General features: G+C 34.4%; 1 pseudogene; it reads left to right on the plus strand.

The window, feature by feature from the left end:
- Window positions 1–643: 643 nt before the first annotated feature.
- On the plus strand, window positions 644–2,893 carry LOC125776767 (probable deoxyhypusine synthase; annotated as a pseudogene).
- The last annotated feature ends 2,942 nt before the right edge of the window (window positions 2,894–5,835 follow it).

A 5,835-nucleotide genomic window follows, 5' to 3' on the forward strand; every position in this document is an offset into this window, starting at 1 on the left:
GCGGATTGTGGCTAGACGTTCATTCACCGAAGTGAATGATAGTACTCGGCGACGGAGTCTCTCTCCCACCACGAATCCCACACCAAACCTGCGCTCCTTTATATGGCCACTGTAGTAAATGTCACAAGGACCTACTCGTCTCTGTCCTGGTCCCGTCCATGGCATTTCTTGGACGGCGGTGATGTCAGCCTTTGTTTTCACGAGGACATCAACCAGCTGGGCAGTGGCATCTTCCCGGTTAAGGGACCGGACAGTCCAGGTGCATGCCCTCAATTCGTAGTCCTTATTTCGTTTGCCATGGTCGTCATCAAAAGGGGGGTCTCTCATCCGAGGCTGGTTATGACTATTCCCTGGAGTGTTTTTTTACGTGGCGGGTCCCAAACCCAGCGTACAACCCTATGCAGGGGATGTTTCGCCTTCTCACTTTAGCTCGCCTTCAAACGGATGTTCTTAGGCTACCCAGAGGATACTTGGTCAAAGACCGGAAGTCGTGAGCTGCTTGAGTCACATGTAAAAGAATCGTTTCTGGCCACTCCCAAGTGAATGGCAATCAGAGAACTTTCCTCCCTTGCGTGAACTTCTACACATGACTCCATGTATAAAGTTACTAAATCTTTTATTTAAAGTTTAATAATTGGAGTGAACATAGGTTTTATACAATAGAAAATGTCCGTTGAACCAGATATCGTCAAAGAAGCGGTACTTAAACAAAGTGAAAAAACACACCCATCGTGGGGGCTACGATTGGAATCAAGGAATGGATTACTCAAAATTATTTGAGTCGTATGTTAATACGGAGTTTCAAGCTACTAATCTTGTGTTGGCAATAAGAGAAATCAATCTAATGGTAATGTAACCATGTAAGGTTTATGTATTTTAAAATATTCTTAGCTTGATTGTAGGCAGCAGCCGTTGAAACCTGAAGGAAGCTGATTTGCATGAAACGGATGAATTCATTAGACGAAAACATAGCTGTACAAAATTCCTTGGATTCACATCTAATCTAGTGTCGTCGGGATTACTGGGGACATTACGATTCCTCGTTGAACATCAAATGGTGGATTGTGGCGGGTGGCGTTGAAGAAGATGCTTTGGTCTCCTTCTCGTATTATACAACGACTTGGGGAAAGGATAAACGACACCAGCTTAATATACCACTGGGCTGCGAAACATAAAATACCTGTGTTTTGCCCTGCGCTCACAGATGGTAGCCTAAGTGCCATGATGTATTTCCTCTCCTTCCGTCACCCCGGATTAGTGGTAGATATTTTGTCCGATTTTCGATCGGGAATGATTATAATTGGTGGCGGTATTATAAAGCATCACATATGCAATGCGAATTTGATGAGAACTGGAGCCGATTATTCCGTTTTTATTAACACATCTTCGGAATTCGATGGCAGTGACAGTGGTGCTCGACCAGATGAGGCTATTTCTTGGGGTTAAATAAAGAAAGAAGCTTCACCAGTTAAGGTGTATGCAGAAGCTAGTTTAGTAACGCCATTGATTGTTGGCGAGACTTTTATTAAAAGACATTTCAATGCAAGAAAAGAAAACGAACCATGATAATAAATAATTGTAAAAAAATGCAAATTTGTGAACTTTAATTTGTAATAGTAAACGAACTTTTTAATAAAGCTTAGTCAATATGTACTTCTCATAAACTCTTTATTCCAACGAAATTAAACAAATTTTATTAACATTATAAATATTTTTAATAGTTTATTTTTGAATCTTTAAGTTTTGCATTTTCCACACCACCCCTGAGGTTTGCAATAAGGCGCGTTACCGACTTTTTTTAGGTGTTCGGTTCCCCGGTAGGCCTATTTTCACCTTTACAACTTAAAATAAACATAGTTAATAATTTAAATAAAAATATTGCACAAAATAATTTATAAAGATTTTTAATCTCCTACAATAGATGTATCCAAAATCCCATAACTCTACTAAATATATTAAACTACCGAAACTAACTTTTAAAAGGGGGAGGGTTACCTATGTGAAATGCACAAAAATTTGATGTGCCGAAAATGAGGGTTGGCTGCCTGTCTATTAAAAATTCTTAAAGAAAAATATGTTCTAATTCTTATAAAAAGGTATTTTAGAACGTCGGGTTGTGAATTTTCGCAGCAATAAAAAGGCTCTACATCTCCCATCATACTATGTACTTTTTTTGAAAATCCTATAAGATGACAACAAGAATCAAAATTGTCATTCAATATAGCATCAAGTTTTTTCAAAAAATCTATGAAGGGTTCAGGAGCTTTTACCAGATTTGACGAATCGTACACTTTTTCTTTTGTAAAAGTGAATGCGTCTTCAGGGATCTGATCTTTTTCAAAAAGTGGCAAAGGTTGGGAACAATTATGCAATTTAAAATATTCATAATACATATAACCACAAAAATATGCAAATGAATTTCGCTGTAAGAAATCGCTTTCAATTACATCGATTTCGATACAATTCCTAACACTATAGGGACTATCTAAGAACGGTCTTGGCATACCTTGAAATGTTTGCAAAAAACTATCCTGAATCAAAGGGTCATTCCATACTATTTCAAGGGTATTGAAAGAAAATAGTTCTAAATCTCTACCCTGCAGAGATTCATTGCCACGTGTCACGAATTTGACATGTCTAAGGCCCCAAGATTGGCGGAAAAGGTCAGAAAACATAGACGGAGTTGTTCTTGAGTTCAATCTTCCCCCTTTCCTAATCTGTCCGAAGTAGTGTTCTAGTTCGTCTTGGCAAAGTCTTCTTGTCTTGATATATTCAAAACCCTCCCGGGACAATATCCGCCAAAATCGTCTTAAACTGCGAATGTTAAGAAGCCAACCTCTAATAAACGAAAATGTATTTGTGATATCTCGACCAAACATATCACAAACGGTGATAGAGTTAAATGCTTCTTCGGCTTCGACTAAAAAATTCATTTGATCTAAGCTGCCCGAAAAGGGTTCACCATATTTTTTTAATGCTCCGAGGCATTTACTATTAAAAATATTGAAGATTTGGTCGAAAAACAATACATTTGCGTCCGTCTGTTCGACGACTAAGCTACCTATTTCAAACACTAAATTATTTTTTGGAATTACATCCACTGTGGGTGCGTACAAATTAGAATCGGGGACTGCCCGTTTACTTAACCTTAATTTGTTCCTCATCCGGAACGATAAATGGCGCTGACAGGCGAATAGCTCCTTTTTTGGGGTGTCTGTTACCCCCAAAAGTTGCATCCATTTTCCTCGCCTATGAAAATTTTCATAAATTTAACAAAATAATATAAAAGCAAAATGGTTAGTATAAAACAAGCAAATCTTGGTTAGTTTTTTTAAGTAAAAATTAAAATGGTGCAAAAAAAAACGAAAACGCATGAAAAGCATTAAATGAATGAATGAAGTGAACCAACCTTTAGAGGCATCATTTAAAACGTCTCTGAAATTTTTTTATAAACTATTTATACGATTATTTTCATACAAAAAAACTTATCTTTTAAAAACTATCATATTATCTATGACTAATTTTTAAGGTTTAACTCAATGAATTACCTTAAGTAATTAATACTATTTATGGTATTGATAATTTAAAAGTAACATGTAGTCATATTTTGTATAAATACGCTCTTATAAGTTAATATAATATTTACTTAATGAATTATATTTATAATTAAACACTTTCGTAACAAAAATTTTGTAAGCCATTTGTTCTTTAACCTAATTAAAACTAATACAGTTTTCATTATACTTAAAAAAAGTTCTTAACTAAAACTGTATTCCGTAGGCCATCCCGAAAAAAAACATAACCACTTCACTTGGGTAGTTTGTATTGGTGGAAAGGCTGCCTGTAGATAATACACATGTGGCAAAACAATGGTTTTGAATTAATAAAAAAAAGATTTTAAATTTTTATAATGCACTCTTTTATGTATGCATAAGAACTAATACGCATTAAGGGGCTATACCAGTGTGACGCTTTCAAAAAATCGGTTTTTTTAATTTTTTTTTGCTAATTTAAACGACGTTTTCAAAATTGCTGACATCATAACTCAACGAGATATTGACCAATCGACTTCAAATTGAAACTGAGTATTCTATAGTATATTATTTATTATACAATGACCTACGATCTTTTTGATTGGTTGAAAATTGTCAATTTGCCATTAAAAAAACGACAATTGTTTACCTAAAAAAGACACTTTTTTCGGAACCTCCGAAGACAGCACATAACTTCGTTATTATTCAATATATTTTTGTAAAAAAATTAAAATATAGCCGAAAATATACCTTATTATGTCCAAAGAACTTCGAAATATTCGACTGAGTACTTTCTTTGAAAAATCACGAAATTCGTCTAATTTTCCATGAGTAACACTGGTATAGCCCCTTAAATATTTGATGAATATACATATATACGCATATATATAAAAATTCACCCAAGTATCAATAAAATAACTAACACATATTCCAAAATAAATTCATACCTTGCTAATTTTCGTACCGATGGGAATTTGTAAAAAGATTCAGCTGCCGCACATCCACACACACAAGATTTCGGCATTCTTCTGTAAACACAAACTTATTAAAAACTTCGACATATTTCTAATATATTTATACACCTTACCTTAATTTAGCTTTATCTCAGCAACAACACTTATTCACAATATAAAAAATATAATAGAGGTATTCAGACCGAAGCCTGTTAATTTGGTAATTCGTTAGTTGATACTTCGTTAAAAGGCTTAACTGTGAACATACTTTTTGCTCTACCTTGGTAGTATGGTAAATTTTATTCCGAAACAGCTGATTCAATTTTATTAAAGAGTTAAAATGCCTCAACAAAGTGCAAAATCAAAAATTTTCAATAATTTAATTGAAAATTATGTGGATCAGATGAAATTTATTACTGGTAAGTACTTTAAATTGATGTACAGAGGAGCATGGAACTAACTTTCAAATTATTTCAAGACATATTTGAGAAGATGAAGATTTGGTAGAGGATACCATTGACGAGGTGTATGAGGATTTGTTCATTACACTAAACTGTCGTAGAGGTATAGAAAATATTGTTCCAAAGTCAATTCACTGGTGCGGTGATATTTTAACCACAATGGATGACAATCGGTTCCGTCAAATGCTGCGTGTAGACCGAACTCAATTTACTCACTTATTGACCCTCATATCAAGTGACGAAGTTTTTAAAAAATGTAGTGGCAAGCAATTCCCGATTGATATACAGCTAGCTGTCGTTCTATATAGATTAGGCTCTTCTGGAGAAAGTGCATCGATACGAAAAATTGCGTCAACTCTTGGGATTGGTGACGGAGGAACGTTAACAAATATTACTCGCAGAGTATTCAAGGCATTTTTAAAACAACTCCATTTATATATGTACATATATATTGGCCAGATAATACTGAGCGCTCTTTAATAGTACGAGAAACGTTCAACGAACTACCATTATGTGTAGGTTACGTGGATGGCACTGAAATAAAACTCGCCGAATCCCCAATAAAAAATCATGAAGCGTTCTTTTCCAGAAATCATATATGGAATTAAAGCTCAAATGGTTTGCGACTACAAGCTCAAAATTCGCGATGTTGTCGTTGGCTACAGTGGCTCTACTCACGATGCAAAAATATTTATTATTATTATTATTATTATTATTATTATTTATTAGAGTAATATGAAATATTAAACTAACTTGAGTAAATACACACTAGCTAACAGGGCCTACGGTGCGAATAAATGGTTACAATTTTTTTTTTTTTTTAACATATTGATATTGTAATATATTTTATTTGGTTAAAAATGGTTTAAATTTTGCTGCTCAGATTAA

Source organism: Bactrocera dorsalis, chromosome 2 (assembly GCF_023373825.1).
Source record: "Bactrocera dorsalis isolate Fly_Bdor chromosome 2, ASM2337382v1, whole genome shotgun sequence".
NCBI lineage: Eukaryota > Metazoa > Arthropoda > Insecta > Diptera > Tephritidae > Bactrocera > Bactrocera dorsalis.